Source organism: Diabrotica virgifera, chromosome 7 (genome assembly GCF_917563875.1).
Source record: "Diabrotica virgifera virgifera chromosome 7, PGI_DIABVI_V3a".
NCBI classification, from domain to species: Eukaryota; Metazoa; Arthropoda; class Insecta; order Coleoptera; family Chrysomelidae; genus Diabrotica; species Diabrotica virgifera.
Window position 1 is genome coordinate 121,195,449 of NC_065449.1, and position 19,328 is coordinate 121,214,776.

A 19,328-nucleotide genomic window follows, 5' to 3' on the forward strand; every position below is an offset into this window, starting at 1 on the left:
TATCGTGTAATCGCATTAGATCGGAAGTAAAATCTTGAATAAGTATATCAATAGGATTTTGCGCGCCACTAATTTTGCTTATAAGAAGATTCAGTTGGTCAAAATTGAGGACAAATGCGGGTGAATGATTTTCGATAAATTTTTTGGCAGGTTCAAGGTCATACTATTTTGATGATTTCGTTGCTACATGCTTCTCGTCGCTTTTAATATTCTTGGCTTTAGCTTTAGATGAAGGTACAGTAAAGGGGTTTTTGTATGACATGCTTTTGGAGAAGTGAGAACCTCATTGACATTAATGGCAATGGTTTCAGGAAGATTGGAACTGATTTTTAAAAAAGTGACTGGAGAGAGAAGATTAAGTCCTATTTTTTGTAAATAATCTATTTAACAAACTGTGTGGTATTGTGGGATATACGTTTGATAAAACGATACGTTCGGCTGGAGAAATCAGCCTTCTAGCTTGTACAATACTGTCCTCGATTTTTATTTTTCCGTACTTTTGCATGAATTCGTCCACCAGTTGTTATTTGCATATCCTGTACATACATATCCGGTTGTTCGATAATCGAGACAAAAAATAATATTTTTTGGTTAAATTAGATTGTCCAAAGGAATTAAATAATTTTGCAGCTTCGTATTTTCTAAGGCGCTAAAGACAATCGTTTGAAGTTTGGATGGAAAAGGTGTAGAATTTGCTGATGAATAGGTTTTATTAGTATTTGTCTGCAACTGTTGTACATGTTGTGTGTCGGAGAGATTCTGAATGTTAGGTTCCATTTTTAATTTTAACACGAGACATGTATTCAAAAATAATACGGACCTGACCAGTAATTAAGTAGGTAATTAAGCAAGTAACGAAACTGGAAATTTGTACCTTAGATCGTTCTTTATTGATGTTATTTAATTAAGAATTAACCAAAACTGGTTTACCATGTTATATTAAACAAAAATAATACGATGAATTCACTTACTGGTATTTACTAAAATTGTTACTTAACTATTTATAAATGAACTATTACTTTTTCTACACAAAATTTGCAATTTTGTTGAGACCAGAAATAAATACATCATTCGGTAGGTCGTTGAGGGCCGAACTCTTCTATAATGTTTCTTTTAATAAGTTGCAGGGGTGAAAAAAACAGAGAAAATTGAATGTGATTTTTAGTTTCACATATCACATTCAAAAGAAACTTTTTGTTTATTTTAAGGGACTTTTGGCCCTCGGCAATGATGTAATCTTTCATTCTGCGTTTTAATTTTCCAAAAATATTTATTAGTTTTTCCAGGATTCGACAGAATAAACATCATGTCCGTGCTGATATTTTCCAAATCTAACATTCGCTATCTTTCTCATACAACGCACTCAGTAGAACATAATGTGCTGACAAGGCAGTGACAATTTTATATACTTCACACCGCTTCAGGAATCTTTTGAGTTGTTCATTTAAAAATATTGACAATGTATTTGATAAATAAGTGATTTACGACGTGAAATTAATAAAAAGTTATTACTTATTTACTTATTCCTAAGCCTTTCTACTTTACGTGTAAAACTGGTGGAGTTGAGTTTGGCATTGTAGTCTCCATGCTTTCCGATCTTGTGTTAGGTTTCTTGCACTTTCCAATGTTAATCCTTTCTTCTCGACTTCTTTCCTGATTTCATCTACCCACATAACTCTTGGTCTTCCTCTTTTGTTTTTCCCCTGCACTCTCGTTTCGAACACTTGTTTTTTTAGTCTCTCGTTCGACATTCTATACACTTGCCCGAACCATCTAGTTGTCCCTCTACTATTTTTTCATTGATTGGTTCTAGTTTAAGTTTTGTCTAATTCAGTGGCGGCTGGTCAGAGGAGGCAAGGGAGGCTTAGCCTCCCCATAAGTTTTTTACACATGCTACACTGTTTTGTTTACTTTGCTATTTTGCTTCGCTACTGCGAATCGAAAAACATGCAAAATTACCGATATTTTGCTTTGCATTATAGATATCGGAAAAAGTTATTTGAACAAGTTATTAAAAATAATATTCTAACCCCACATACCAAATTTCACCACAAAATTCGCACTTTTAGTTTTTTCATTATTTGTAGTCAGGATACTAAAATCGCAGAGGAGGCTGCTGGCCGGAAAATCTCACTTGCTAATTCTCCGCGCAGCCCAGCAGCGTTAAGGATGGTTTAAGGAGACCCGGTTTCCTTAGAGCTGCATTATGGCTTAACGCATACGCTGCCCGGAGATTGGGCAAGGGCGGCTAATCGACCAGAAGCCTCCTCTGCGATTTTAGGATCCTGACTACAAATAATGAAAAAACTAAAAGTGCGAATTGTGTGATGAAATTTGGTATGTGGAATTAGAATAATATTTGGAACAACTTGTTCTAACAAGTTTTTCCGATATCTGTAATGCAAAGCAAAATATCGGTAATTTACTGTGTTTTTGGATTCACACTAGGCCGCTTTTAGAATTTAAAAAATTCAGTTGAGTATCTTAAAAATTGTGAACCTTCAACCTGTGTGGACTGCAAAACTTCAAATCTGTATTTATTTTGATATGCATATCTACTTACAGAGATAGAATTGTTAACAAATAAACGACACAAACTTTGGTAATACGCTTTTACAATTAGACTAACTATTTTTAAAATTATAGGTCTGGATCCCGCGTATGAAAAAAAAGTTGATTAATAGCAAGCTGAAAATTTGTTAATACCTTAAGGGTGTCTACTCGGACAAACTTTGATATATGGGAACACTGGAACAGGGGCAGTTTTAATTGTGGAACAGGTTAAAAATTTGGCACGGTCAGACCACGAAAACGGCACATTTATTTTGTCCGACAGAACAGACTTAAACTCTCCGAACAGAGATTAAACTCTCATGCAAAAATCAGACTGCTATTTATCACCTGTCATAATTCCTGTCATTTGACATATTCTACATGTTCCACTCATTAAAACGCCCATTTGGTGATAAATAGCAGTCTGATTTTTGCATGAGATTTTAATCTCTGTTCGGAGAGTTTAAGTCTGTTCTGTCGGACAAAATACATGTGCCGTTTTTGTGGTCTGACTGTTCCAAATTTTTAACCTGTTCCACAATTAAAACTTCCCCTGTTCCAGTGTTCCCATATATCAAAGTTTGTCCGAGTAGACACCCTTAAGGTATTAACAAATTTTCAGCTTGCTATTAATCAACTTTTTTTTCATACGCGGGATCCAGACCTATTAATGATATTATGAAATTGTGAATTATGATGATATTATAAAATGTAAATTAAAAATGGTCAAAAAAAAAATTAAAAACCTTAAATTAGATTTTTTTGGCGGATTTGTTTTGCTATTGCAAATTTGTCTAGATATTTTACAGTTAGGTATAGCCTCCCCTATTGTAAAAATCACGAGCCGCCACTGGTCTAATTGTTTCGGTTCGTATTTTGTCTGTCCTATTTCTGTTTGCTATTTTCCTCAGGAACCTCATTTCCATAGCATTGACTCTTGATTTTTGTCTCCCCGTCAATGTCCAGGTCTCGCTGCTATACATGATTGTTGGTCTAACTACTGATCTCACGACTGCCGTTTTTACTTTCTCCGGTATCTCTTTTTTCCCAAAATTGTTGTTGTCATAGTGTTAAATAAGCTTCCTGTTCGTCCTATTCTCTCGTTTATTTCCATGTCTTGTTTACCATTTGATTAAATTATTACTCCCAGGTATTTAAAATATTTCACTTGCTCTAGTTGTTTCCCGTCTAATTATATTGCGTGTGTCTTCCTCGTATTTGAAATTCGTATATCATTGTTTTTGTTTTCTCTGTATTAATTTTCATATTTAGTTTAATAGTTCTTCTAGGATTTCAAGATTGTTATGTAAGTCTTCTCTGTTTTCTGCTATAAATACCTTGTCGTCTGCAAATAGTAGCTCCGATAGTTGAGTATGTTTCATTTGCTAGTATCCTAATGTTAGTTTTCTCATTCTTCTCTTGGTTTCCTTTATTGCTTCATCCAGTACCACTGAGAATAGCAGTGGACTTAGCACGAATCCCTGTTTGACGCCTTGACTTGAAGTAAATTCCCTGGATTCCTCGTTATTGGTTCTTACTGTATTTATTTATTTACTTAACTATAAAGGTATTATGTTTATTATTTATCTAAGATCCAAGCACAGAATACACCAGGATATATTCTGTGATCCAAGTATTTTGTTGTTAAAGATGTTCAAAATTTATATAAGCGTTCCATAGCAACAATATATTATTAAAAAATCACTTTTCCTCTTTTCTCGATTAAGTATTAGTGTTTATTGTATAGTATAAATTATTGTAATCACTGAATACATAGTTAGTGAAAAAATAATCCTATAATTTTAGCGATTACACAAGTAACGGTTATCCAAGAACATTCAAAAACTGAACGAAAATCTCTATAATGCTAATGCTAATGTCATTGTCAACTACTAATGTTTTCATCTGCAGTTTTCATACCAGTAATAATTTTACTGCACGTAATTTGCAGTGTAAAGAAAGATAAGTAGGGGTACCTCCTTAAAATATTTGCGCCTACACCCTTAACAATTAACCTACCTATTTAAAACTGTTATTTATTTGTTACTCCAAGAACACTTAGTTAAACCTGCTTATCAGGTCCGTTGATTTAAATTTTTTTTAAGCGGCGCTCTTCACTTATGATATTAAATTGATCTCTCGCGAGGGGGTTCACAGGCATATTCACTCTTCACTCTTGTAGTCTCATTCGAATCTTCGCACAGTCAACAAGTATCAAAGAAATAATTAGCCTAATTACCTTATTATCATCCTTATCGACATTAGAAATTTAAAATACAGTTTTGTAAAAGTGCAATGTTTTGTAGTACACTTTAGAAGACCAAAAATAAGCATTTTTTCAAGATTTTTTTTTCTCAGGACCTTTATTAGAAATGAACAAAACTTTTTACATATTAATATCTGACTCTTGGAGAATACAAAAAATATATCTTTTTTCATTTATGCACGTACACTAATGTTGTAGAGGGCGCCAAAATCGAGGCCTCGAAAAAAAGTAGTTCCGATGGCGGACAGTTAATCTCATGATTGGGATCTCTGAAACAAAAAAATCATACGGCATTTGAAAAAGGAAGGTTTCTTACGTGAGAATTTACCACCGTTAGTGAAAAATTCCGCAAAGAAAAGATTTTACGGAAATTTGAAAAAATTTTGTGAAAAAATGACCCGTTTTTCTTCAGTTTTTCATGGTTAAAAAATAATTATTTTTTATTTTTTGATGAAATTGTGGTAAATTGTCACGTAAGAAACCTTCCTTTTTCAAATGCAGTACGATTTTTTTGTTTCAGATATCCCAATCCTGAGATTAACTGTCCGCCATCATTTTTCGAGGCCTCGACTTTTGCGCCCTCTGCAATATTAGTCTACGTGCATAAATGAAAAAATGTATATTTTTTGTACTCTCTAAGAGTTATATATTAATATGAAAAAAACTTTATGTTCATTTCTAATAAGGGTTCTGAGAAAAAAATTCTTGAAAAAAATGATTATTTTTGGTCTTCTAAAGTGTACTAGTACCTTACAAAAAGTGTTTGTGTTGTGTGTTGAAGTAATTATCCAGTATGACACATAAGTACTAAAAATTTAGGTATTAATAGAGAAGCTATAAGCAAAATGATAATTCTAATTTATAACGATGGCTAGTTACTTCAATTACAATTTATAGAGGGACACCACTAACCCAACCAAACCCAGCAATATTATTTGATTAAAACGGACAAATGTACCAAAATAGTCCAATATACAACAGTCAACCGTTGCCGGGATATAAAACAATACCACTTCAAACAATACAACAAACAGCACCAACATCCATGCAGATCGGTGGAAACGAACCCAACATAAACCAAAATATTGTGCAAACAACATTATTACCACCGCAACTACCACAAGCGTCAAAATAATGGCAAACACTAACGTATAAGAAAAGAATACGCAGTCCCGACGATATCCAAAAGCACTCAAAACAAACCGAATTGCACGACTGCTGGTTAGAAATAAAAAACGAACAAATATATTTGAAAATTTGCCAAAGAAGAAGATGAACAGGAAACTATACTAAATTCACAAAAAAGATGCACTAGAAATAAACAAACCAAGAAAGGTTGAATGTTACGAGGAGCACTTCCGAATCATGATTTACAATGTATCAATTTTGTAAATCATGATTTGGGATTTACAATGTATATACATTGTAAATCATGATTTGGGAGTGCTCCTTATAATGTTTGACGTGTCTTGGTTTATTTATTTCTAGTGCATCTTTATTGTGATTGTAGTATAGAACCGACCAAAAAGAACCAAAATCTCCACCAATTTATATAGACGGTGTAGCTGACATAAATCCATTAATGTCACTTCTAGAAGAGATTGTTAAAGAGCAGTATCTCATCAAAGCGGTTGGACAAAGTCCAAAATCCAAAACTATACAAAACAAACAATAAAATAAATGTGTGAAGTGCGCGGGATAAAGTCCAAATTTTAGTATAAATTCTAAACACTCAATGTAGATTAATAAAGTGTTATCAAAAAGTATTGATTTATACTTTATATAATAAATTGTGCTTCAAATTTGTCCTTCTATCAATTTAGGGGATAATTTTTAATAAAATAATTTACAACCCCGCGAAGGGGTGGCATCCACCCCAGGCTAAATGGTATCTGAGGTATCTTCTAACAGTTCACCAATTTTCATTAAAATCGATGGAGGTTTACCGAAATCGGAGGTAATCTTTACCTTCATATACTGTAATATTATTCGGATAAAAACTTTTTGTCCTAAAGGTAACTAGCGACAAACCAGACATTGAACGTTTTAAAAATGCTGATTTGGTTTTTTAAAAGTCTTTACAAATTTAAGAAAATGTACAAGAATAATTAATGGAATGGTATGATTACATTCAGGACAATTCGAACTAAAGGATATAGTTTTAAAATAAAATAAATAAATGCATAGACCAGCATTTTTATACATTCATGTTTTAAAAATTAGGATCCTAAACAAGCTGTTAATATAAGACGCGCCATCCAGTAAATTCTGAAGTAAGATACTGGTCTCCAAAAGCTCTTTATATCCCTACTATACTCCCGCCATCTCCTTGATAAATGAGTCCCGTTCCCGAAACGTCACAACTCAACAGCGTTCCGGCGCCATCAGCTAAAAGACCAGATCCATTCTGATTTCAAAACAAAGAATTGGCAACGACTTTTTATGTTAATGTCTATACTTTGTGTTCGTTCGAGCGCGATATTCTAATGCCTTTGCGCTGTGACACCCACCAGGCATGGAAAAAGGACATTGTTTCAGTTTTTTGAGTTCAGGCATTTCTTTATGAAAGAAAAGTAAACCGGTTATACATAGGTGGAGTCATGTGGAAAGTTGAAGCAGATACTTACACATCGATTATGGTTATTTTATCGAATATTTTCAAGATTTGTATCTCTTTAAGAAACTGGGATATTCTTACATCAGATATACAATACTTTAAACAAATAGCACTTTTTTAAAGGAAGATGAAGGTTCCTTTACAGATAAAATGGCAAAAAATATCCAAAGTCATACATGTGCTGTTTGTATTTTATCAAATATACAGTGCTAGTCAAAAGTCCGTCCCCCTCCTCGTATCTTTTGAACGGTTATACTTATGATAGTGAAATTTGGAGGGAGGAAATAAACGGACCTAGGCTTCTCAACTAGTCATAACAGGTGACGTACCTAATAGTGACAGATTACGTTACAGAGCCACTGTGACCGATAATTTTAAATGGGACCTTATGGCGAGTGATACCTCGTTTAAAAGGTATTCAAAATACCTCTTCAGTCACACTAAATTTTTTGGGTTTAACCTTTAACTACCCGCGCATCAAGTTATAACATAACTACATGCGTGGCGTACTTTATACGCCATAAGATAATACACTTAAAAACAGCGGATTTGTTTTTTTTTTTGAAAAAATACACTTAGTTGTTTGTTATAAACATTATTCGGCATCAGTGAATACTTGGAGTTCCTTCTCAGTAAGCCAATTAGGATTTATAACTGGAATCATGGAATAACTGGATTCCATGATAAATAAATTACTAAAAAAATGTTTTTGAAATGTGATTTTTTAGAGGAGAAAAAGTATTGTTTATAAAGAAAAATATATTTTGTGCCATAATGACTAAAAAACAATTGAAATATGTACTTATATTACGACTTATATTAATATAATCGTGGCGTATATTGTACACCACCGGAAACAAAAAACAATAAACAGTAAATTACGATCCTCCCAGAACGCCGATTATAACGAAACTAAAACCAAATTGTAAAGCACATTCCAATGATAGGTTAGAGAGATAAACAAGGTCAAAAATTAAATTTTTAAATATATTTGCAGTAGAATTCTTACATCTGGCATACAAAATACGCCAGCGCGTGTAGTTAAAGGTTAAGTTGATTTTGATTTTGGTGAATAAATTAAATAAATATAAGACTGTAGTTTCGCATTAAATTTAAAAAAATGTAAATTATGTCCGCCTAGGTTTTTTTTGTCAAAAAAGTTGACGTTTTTCAGTTCTCTAGTAGTTTTTCGCCAAGGTAAACTTTTTTGACAAGTAACCATAGGCGGCAGTTTGAATTTTTATTGGGGGGACTTCTGACTAGCACTGTATATTCTAAATATAATAAAATATAATAATATTATAAAACAAGGAATATACCTTTATTTGAAACTACCAACTATCATAATTATTAAGCAAAAAATAAATATGTACTACATAATGGAGGATGGATGATCTGGTTCTATTATTTTGTTTGTTATATAAACAATTATTATTTATTTAAATAAAATAGTTTAAATTTTGTTATAGGATCGATTTCATTATCGTAGCACTATTGGATAAGTAATAAAGAAAACAGTCATGTGAAAAATCACTTCTTCTTCTTAAGGTGCCGAGACCGCTTGTCGATCGTTGGCTCTCATGTTGCCCAGCATGTTAAATAGTTCAGTGCTAGTTTTCCCAAACCATTGGCGTAGGTTTTAAGCCAAGAAGTTGTAGGGCGGCCCACACTTCCTTTTCCCATTATTTTACCTTGCATGACAAGGTGAAGTATGTCATATTTTTCTGGGTGACGCATTATATGACCAAAGTAATGCAATTTGCGCCTTTTAACAGTGTTCACTACTTCGCAACTTTTATTCAAACGTTGCAAAACCCTTTCGTTTGTGACTCTTTCTACCCAACTGATCTTCAGAATACGGCGGTAGACCCACATCTCAAATGCTTCTAGGTTTTTTAAAAGCGATTCTGTCAGGGTCCATGCTTCAACCCCGTAAAGTAGTACTGGGAATATATAACATCGAACCATTCTTATGCGAAGTTTCAAATTTAGATCATGACTGCACAGGATTTTCTTAAATTTCATAAAACTTGTTCTTGCTTTGGCAATTCTACTTTTTATTTCTGTACTAGGGTTCCAGCTTTCATTAATATGAGTACCCAGATATACAAGATTACTTACTCGTCAATTGAGTCATTACCGATTGTCACGTTATAGTTATTATTATTTACGGCTGCCTGTTTACTAATAACCATAAACTTTGTTTTTCTTGCGTTGAGTTTGAGTCCATATATCGCACAGAACGCCACCATTCGGTTCAATAACACTTGAAGATGTTCAATTGATCCTGTCACTAACAAGGTGTCATCTGCGTATCTGATATTTTTCATAAGCATACCATTAATGAGTATTCCCCCTTTTGCGTTTTCCAACACTTCATTTAAGATTATTTCAGCGTAAAGATTAAACAACATTGGTGACAATATACAGCCTTGTCGAACCCCACGCTTGATTTTTACTTCTTCAGAGCACTGATTCCCAACCCTAACACATGCAGCCTTTCCCCAATACAAATTTGCGATTATTCTAATGTCCCTACCGTCCAGACCGATAGTTTTGAGAATATGTAGCATTTTTTCATGGCGAACTTTACCAAAGGCCTTTTCAAAATCAATCGCGCACATGAAAACGTCATGATTTACATCTCTGCATCTTTGAATTAAAACTTGGGTTGCGAATAGTGCATCAGACGTTCCAAGGCAACAGCGAAAACCGAATTGAGTACTTGAGATTATTTCCTCAATTTTTCTATATGTTCTTTGACGAATTACTCTGAGAAAAGTTTTCAATACATGACTCATTAAGCTGATGGTGCGATAGTCGCTGCATTTTGTGGCTCTGTGTTTTTTTGGTTGTACAACAAATGAGAATTTAAGCCAATCTCTAGGAATTTTTCCGCTTTCGTAGATTAAGTTGAATAATTTCGTATCTTAATGCCCTCGGTACTTAAAAGCTTTAATGTTTCTACGTAAATCCCATCTGGTCCGATCGCCTTGCCATTTTTTGAGTTCTTTATAGCGTATTGCACTTCTTCCTTAGTTATTGGAGGACCGCTTATGTCATTTAGCGTTTCTAATTCGCTTCTTTCATCATCGAATAATTCCTTTATATATTCAGTCCATCGTATTAGTTGACCTTCGATATCGATTATAATTTTTCCGTTTTTATCTTCGATTAATGCAGGTTTATATTTTTTATTCAGTCGTGCAACTTCTTTCAGTTTTTTGTGCATATTGAATGCGTCATAGATACGCTCGTAGTTCTCAATTTCTTTACATTGTTGTTTATGCCACTCTGATTTAGCTGGTCTTATTTTTCTTCGAATCATACTGTTTAGCTTTTTGTCTTCTGTCAAATTAGCATTTTTATATTTTCCTCTTGCATCCATTAAATTCAATATCTCTTCTGTCATCCGCTGTTTCTTATTCCTACGCTGATTTTCCATTAGATGGTCTTCTTATACTTTTTCAAATGTTTCTTTGCATGACTCCCATAATTCTTCTTCTGAATTTTTATTTCCCAATTTCTGAAACTGATCTTCACTGAAAAATCACTGAAAACACACAATGGCGATACCTACGGTGATACCTAACACTGATCGCGATGAGAAAATAGCGGATTTAAATGCGCATATTCAAAAACAACAGGATCGCATAATAGTTATTTAAGTATCAGGTCAGGAAAGTGACTCTTTATCAAACGAGTCTAATACTACGAGCAGAGGGAGCGAAGCGAGCGAGGCGAGTAACAGACGAGTTCGGTAAAGAGTCTTTACTGACGTGATGCATACAAACTTTTATCGCCAAACATAAAAAACATCAACACTTACTTAAATACATCCTTCTAATGATAAAAGAGTGTGTGTACTTTGTACGCACGTAAGAAGTTATACTTCTATTTTTATGATTTCAACGAAATCAATATATTTTAAACAGTTTAATTGTATTTTTATTTAAATAACAAACTAATTTTAATAATAATGATAACGTTTATTTTCCATGAAAATATACAATTAATAATAATACACTACTATACTTACATCACAATACAATAATTTAATTTAATATTACATTTATTTCATTGTTCTGTACTTTGTTCAAGTTAAATAAAAAATAGTGCCCATTATAACAATAAATTTGAGCATAGGCCAATTTTTTTTTATATTGTTCATTTATATTGAGCTTACATTAAATTTTTATTTAAGCGATTAAACAATTTTAATAACTTAACAATTCTATTTAGTTAAATAATTTTTTTATTAAGTGATTTTAATTAATTTAGCAATTCTGTTAAAAAAAAATTGACATAAATAAATTTCTACAAAAGCGACATATTTTATGCTTATAACAATAATTGATGCACATTATATTTAATCTGAGTCTATCAACTTTATTTATTAGTTGGTTTCAAAAAGGTGGCTAAACATGTGCCTGTGATTTTGTTTCAATTACCTACTAAACAATTTCTTATTAATCATTTTCAGGGATTTTATAGTGATCAGGTATGTTTTGTAATACTTAAAATAATACCCAAAAAAATAACGTTAATAGTCTGGGCAGATTATCGGAGAATAGGCCATTTTTGGAAAAAGTTATTTACCAGCAATTTTATTGCTGGAATCGAATCTTACGATTCTGTATATTAATAATACAGGTACGCAAAGTCCGCAGATAGTATGCTACTGTTTTTATAAACAAAATGGCGCCCAAATATCGTGTTCTTTTCAATTTTTGCTCTATAACTTCAAAGGTTTTACCTTAACACCAACAACGCCCAAATAAAAATTCACCGTAATTAAATTCTGCATAGAGACATGTTTTTCCTGATTTATTTCGACGAAAATTTTCCTCGGAAAATGCGGGTTTTGCCAGCAAAATCTTAAATTTTCAACTAAAATTTTAGGTTAGTGATTATTTATCAATAATTAAATAGCTAGATGGTATAAAACCTCTTTTGGAATAGATTATATTTCCAGAAGGCGATGGAAATTGAATGAACAGATTAGCAACAATTAAGTTGTTAATTAAAAATTAAGGGTCGCCATAATAACCACAATAACTAAGATGCTTAAGAATAGCTATGATTTTTGTATAACAAGGCACTATACATATTAATGTACTTTACAGAATTTAAATTGGACTATTTAAGCGGCCTCAGGAATATTTTCAAATTATAAACAATTTTTTGACTTATAAACAAATGTTAAAAATGTTAACTTAAATCAAATTATGAAAACGGTACTGGAAAGAACGCGGCATCTTCGAAGCGGAGTTTCTTTTTGCTATTAGAAAGAGCGGCACTTCTTCTAAAAGCAACCTTTAGTTTCGATTAGTGGTTCCTGAGATACAACCGGTCAAAGTTGACCGGCATGTACGGCGAAGATATAAATAATATGATGGTATTTCGAACCATCACCTATTTATTTTGTTCTTCTTTTTTCACACAAATTTTCATATCTTTAAAAGACTCATAACTTATAATAATAAAAACTATTGGTATTACGAGTGGAAAATACCAAAAATACCAAAATTTCAATAAAAAATCAGGTTGGAGAAAATGGAATCACAAAGATAAAATCGGTATACGTTAAAAAAATGCATTTTCTCGGTTTCCCATGAAGCAATTTTCTTCAATTTTTTGTTCGAGTAACTCGAGTAGAGCCATCTAACTAACGGATTAATAAATGTCAAAGTTGTTTTTGTTTTCTTATAATAAATTAATTTATTTATAAGAACATAAATCTACATGCTTTTTCAATTTGTAGGCTTTTTTAGATAAACTTAACACAAGTGTACCTTTTAACGTTTAAAATACAAATATTCTCATTTGAAAGCTGTATAATTATTTAAACAATCTTTTTTTTTATTAAAAATTTTGTTTAAAATGAATAAATTATTTTATTATAAAAAAAACAAAAACAACTTTGACATTTAATAATGCGTTAGTTAGATATCTCTACTGGAGTTACTTGGGAACAAAAAAAGACGAATAAAATTGCTCCATGGGAAGCCGAGAAAATGCATTTTTTAACGTATACCGATTTTGAACTTTAATATTATTATTTATTTTCAGATTTAGCCATACGGTCCACAATCCCTCTAAGGGGAAAATTGAATCATCCCAGATACCTACGGTATCAAAAGGATTGAGCTCTGGTGGGACTCTTTCCGTGTTATCGAGCCCTAGGTGACGTGGTATGCAGGTGTATCTCCCAAAAATTTTCGTACACATCTGGCCGTTGCGAGTAGTACAGTTTTCTGCATGGTCTTGTAAAGATGTTCATTTAGACCCAGCCTTTTTATGCTTTCGAGGAGGTTTTTCGGAATGACTCCAGTAGTAGACATAATAATAGGTATCGTTTGGGTACTTTGCATTCTCCATTGTCTTCGTATTTGAATTTCTAGATCTCTGTACTTGGCGATTTTTCACTAAATTTACTACTACTCTGGGCTAATTAACAATATACAAGGAAAAGTTATTTACCAGCAATTTTATTGCTGGAATCGAATCTTATTATTGTATGTATTAATAATATAGGTATGCAAAGTCCGCAGATAGTGTGCTACTTTTTTTATAAACAAAATGGCGCCCGAAAATCGTGTTTTTTTTCAATTTTTGCTCTATAACTCCAAAGATTTTAACTTTACACCAAAAACACTCAAATAAAAATTGACTGAAATTAAATTCTGCACAGAGACGTGTTTTTCCCGATTCAGTTCGACGAAAACTTTCCCCAGAAAAAGCGGGTTTTCCAACAAAATCTTTAATTTTCAACTAATATTTTAGATAAGTAATTGCTAATTAATATTTAAATAACTTAGCAGTGTAAAAGCACCTTTCGTATAGATTACAATTCTAGAAGCCCATGGAAATTGAATGAACAGTTTAGCAACAATTAAATTGTTAATTAAAAATTTACGGTCGCTATAATAACGACAATAATTATGATGCATAAGAATAACTATGATTTTTTCATAAAAAGATACTATATCCATCTAATGTACTTTACAGAATTGAAATTGGACTATTTAAGCGGCCTCAGGAATATTTTAAAATTATAAACAATTTTTTGGCTTAAAAACAAATAGAATATCTCGGGAACTATTAAACTAAATTAAATTGTGAAAACGGTATTCGAAAGACAGCGGCAGGACGCTTCTTTTAAAAGAAAAAGAGTTTAATTATGATGAACGGTTCCTGAGATACAATCGGTCAAAGTTGACCGGAATTTACGGCAAAGATATTTTCAACAGGATCATAATTTTCAAACCATCACCTTTTTATTTTTATTCTCTTTCTCCACGCCAATTTTCATATCTTTAAAATACTCATAACATATATTATTATAATAAAAACTATCGATATTACGTGTGAAAATTGCCAAAAATAGCAAAATTCCAATCAAAAATTAGGTTGGAGAAAATGTAACCCTCAAAGTTCAAAATCGGTATACGTTAAAAAAATGCATTTTCTCGGCTTCCCGTAGAGCAACTTCCTTCATTCTTTTTTTGTTCCCTAATAACTCGAGTAGAGCCATCGAACTAACGCATTATTAAATGTCAAACTTGCTTTTGTTTTGTTATAATAGATTAATTTATTTATAAGAACAGAAAACTACACATTTTTCTGGTTGTAGGCTTTTTTTAGATAAACTTACTACAAGTGTACCTTTTAAAGTTAAAAACATAAATACTCTCATTTGAAAGCTGTATAATTATTTAAACAATTTTTATTTAAACAAATTAAAATTTTGTGTTATAATAAATAAATTAATTTATTATAACAAAACAAAAGCAAGTTTGACATTTAATAATGCGTTAGTTCGATGGCTCTACTCGAATTATTTGGGAACAAAAAGAGAATGAAGGAAATTGCTCCATGAGAAGCCGAGAAAATGCATTTTTTTAACGTATACCGATTTGGAACTTTGAGGGTTACATTTTCTCCAACCTAACTTTGATTGGAATTTTGCTATTTTTTGGCAATTTTCACACGTATTATCGATAGTTTTTATTATAATAATATATGTTATGAGTATTTTAAGGATATGAAAATTGGTGTGGAGAAAGACGACAAAAACAAAAAGGTGATGGTTTGAAAATTATGATCCTCTTGTTTATATCTTTGCCGTAAATTCTGGTCAACTTTGACCGGTTGTATCTCAGGAACTACTCATCATAATTAAACGCTTTTTCTTTTAAAAGAAGCATCCTGCCTCTACATTTCGAGTACCGTTTTTATAATTTAATTTAGTTTATTATTTCCCGAGATATTCTATTTGTTTATAAGCCAAAAAATTCTTTATAATTTTAAAATATTCCTGAGGCCGCTTAAATAGTCCAATTTCAATTCTGTAAATTACGTTAAATGGGTATGGTGTCCTTTTATGAAAAAATCATAGTTACTATTATACATCATAATTATTGTCATTATTATAGCGACCGTAAATTTTTAATTAACAATTCAATTGCTGCTAAACTGTTCGTTCAATTTCCTCGACTTCTGGAATTATAATCCATACGAAAAGGGCTTTTACATTACCTAGTTATTTAATTATTGATTAAGAATTACTTATCTAAAAGTTTGGTTGAAAATTAAAGATTTTGTTGGAAAAACCCACTTTTTCCGGGGAAAGTTTTCATCGAAGTAAGTCGGAAAAAACACGTCTCTATGCAGAATTTAATTGCGGTGAATTTTTATTTAAGTGTTTTTGGTGTAAAGTTAAAATCTTTGGAGTTATAAAGCAAAAATTGAAAAAAACACGATTTTCGGGCGCCATTTTGTTTATAAAAAAAGTAGCAAATTGCTGGTAAATAACTTTTCCCAAAAATGGCCTATTCTCCGATAATCAGCTCAGACTATACGTATATTATTGTCGTTAGGTATCGCCACATCAATCAGCGTTGTGTGTCTGGTTAATTTATTAACTAGTACGAGATCGGGTCTATTATGTGCCACTGTTTGGTCTGTGGGCACAGTGCGGTCCCAGTATAGCTTGTAGTTGCCATCCTCAAGCATACTCTCAGGGACGTATTGATAATATGGGATATGGTCCGTTTGGAGAAGTCCCAGCTTGATAGCTATCTCCTGATGAAGGATTTTTCCCACTGCGTCATGCCGCTCCTTGTATTCAGTTGCAGCAAATGCCTGGCAGCCCCCTATAATATGTTGGATGGTTTCTTGGGCTTGACATCTATATCGGAATCTGTCGATTTAAACCTGAGGGTCTTTGACGATATATTTCAGGTAATTTCTGGTTGAATAATGGTAAGAATAATGTCGCGCATATCAGATATAAGTAGAGAATACGGACTTGATCTCAATACGAAAAAAACAAAGTATATGGTAGTCAGTAAGCGCGAAATATTAAATACACAGCTTTTGGTTAACCAACAACTAATTGACAGGGTCGACAGCTACGCATACCTTGGTACCAACATAAACAGCCAGTGGGACCACTCAAGTGAAATAAAACAACGCATAGGAAAAGCGAGATCAGCGTTCATAATGATGAAGTCTCTTTTCAGAAGCCACGATTTACCTCTTGCTACCAAAATCTCTATCATCAGATGCTATGTATTTTCTACGTTATTATACGGAGTAGAGGCCTGGACACTTTCCGAGGCTTCTTTGAGAAAACTCGAGGCATTTGAGATGTGGTGTTACAGGCGCATTTTGAGAAATTCGTGGGTGGATCGTGTGACTAATATTGAGGTTCTACGTAGAATAGGCAAGGAATGCGAGATTATTAACATAATCAAAGAGCGCAAACTAGAATATCTTGGCCATGTTATGAGGAATGAACAGAGATATGGCTTGTTGCAACTCATTCTTCAAGGCAAGGTATTTGGAAAGAGAGGACCAGGGAGAAGAAGAATATCTTGGCTTCAAAACCTGAGAAAGTGGTTTAATACATCGACAACCGGACTATTCAGAATAGCAGCAAGCAAAGTTAGGATAGCCATGCTGGTCGCCAACATCCGGAACGGATAGGCACCTTAAGAAGAAGAAGAATTTCTGGTTGGTATGACCTGATCCTGAATGGCCAGTAATGAACTCTACGTTTCAGGGAACATCTTTCCTGATGTCAACCAATAGTTCGACGCTGTATTGTCGACATAATCTTGGCTGACCTCATTGGAATGTCGCCCGTGCAGACGTTTACCTATCCAGGTGCGCATTTTTTCGTCTTTATTGAGGTGGGCGCATTTCTGGTTCCCTCAGTTTGATCGGTGTTGTGTCATGTACTGCGCAGATAGCGCGATGTAGTGTAGGTAGATGCCTCAGCTTGCATCTGAAAATAAGTTCTTAAATTAGCAATTTATTTATCTACTTGCTCACCTATATGCATAAGTCCCTTTCCTCCTAGATTCCGTGGTAATGTCGTTCTTTCTACTGCACTTTTAGGATGGTGTTTTTGTGCCTTTGTGCCTTTATTTATTTTATTATTATTATATGTTATGAGTCTTTTAAAAATATGAAAATTTGTGGGAGAAATAGGAGCGAAATAAAAAGGTGACGGTTCGAAAATTACCATCTAATGTACATGCCCTTACGTATTACCTTACATGCCGGTCAAATTTGACCGGTTGTTTCTCAGGAACCACTTATCACAATTTAACGTTTTTTATTTTAAACGAAGCGTTACGCCGCGTTCTATCCATCAAATCATAATTTAATTTATTTTGATATTTCCCGAGATATTCTATTTGTTTAGAAGACAAAAAAGTGTTTAAAATTTCAAAATATTCCTGAGGCCGCTTAAATAGTCCAATTTCAATTCTTTAAAGTAGATTAGATAGGTATAGTGCGTTTTTATACAAAAATCATAGTTACTCTTATGCATCATATTTATTGTGGCTATTTCGCGACCCTAAATTTTTAATTAACAAATTAATTGTTGCTAAACTGTTCATTCAATTTCTATCGGCTTCTGAAAATATAATCTATACCTTAAGAGCTTTTATATCATCAAGATATTTAATTATTGATTAATAATAATTACTGACCTAACATTTTAGTTGAAAACTAAAGATTTTGTTAGAAAAACCCACATTTTCCGAGGAAAATTTTCGTCGAAGTAAATCAGGAAAAACAAGTCTCTATGCAGAATTTAATTACGGTGAATTTTTAATCAAGTCTTTTTGGTGTAAAGTTAAAATCTTTTGAGTTATAGAGCAAAAATTGAAAAAAACACGATTTTCGGCCGCCATTTTGTTTATAAAAAGTAGCAGACTATCTGCGGACTTTGCATACTAATAATTTTAATATATAGGATCCTAAGATTCGATTCCAGCAATACAATTGCTGGTAAATAACTTTTAGGCCAGAGTATAATAGTTACGTCATTGTTTATGAAACGTAGCTTTCCGCGGTTGCTTTTCCCTTGATGAATCGTAGAAAATCTAAATAAATAGTCATATTATTTTGTTTCATCTTTTTATTGTACAAACATACAAACAATGAATAGTAATAATTTTATATAATAACAGTAATTTAATTTTTTTAATTTTAGACGAAATAAAAATTTCGTATGACAGTAATGATGCATGATGGCCGGTTTCGATGCTTAATCGATAAAAATAGAATACCTACCTATACCTAATTACTAAATCTGTTAAGTTTTGATTTATATTGTATGAATATAATTGCAAAATAATTTCACTGTTTGACATAAATTTAATTAATAATAACGTACATTTTGTACAATATTTTTAATAATTAAATTATATAAATTTTAAGTTTACTCAAATAAATAATCGTTTGACTGTCAAACTAACGTCAGAACGTGTATGTGTCGATCTGTAAATTGGTGCCGAAATTTGTAATTATTACTGTAAATACTAGTTATTTAAATTAGTTTTCGTTCAAATACTAACTAATAAATAACAA

General features: G+C 32.5%; 1 protein-coding gene across 4 annotated transcripts in view; it reads left to right on the plus strand.

The window, feature by feature from the left end:
* LOC114334919 (gamma-aminobutyric acid receptor subunit beta) overlaps positions 1–19,328 on the plus strand; it is a 609,053-nt gene that overhangs the window by 112,180 nt on the left and 477,545 nt on the right. The window lies entirely within an intron of this gene.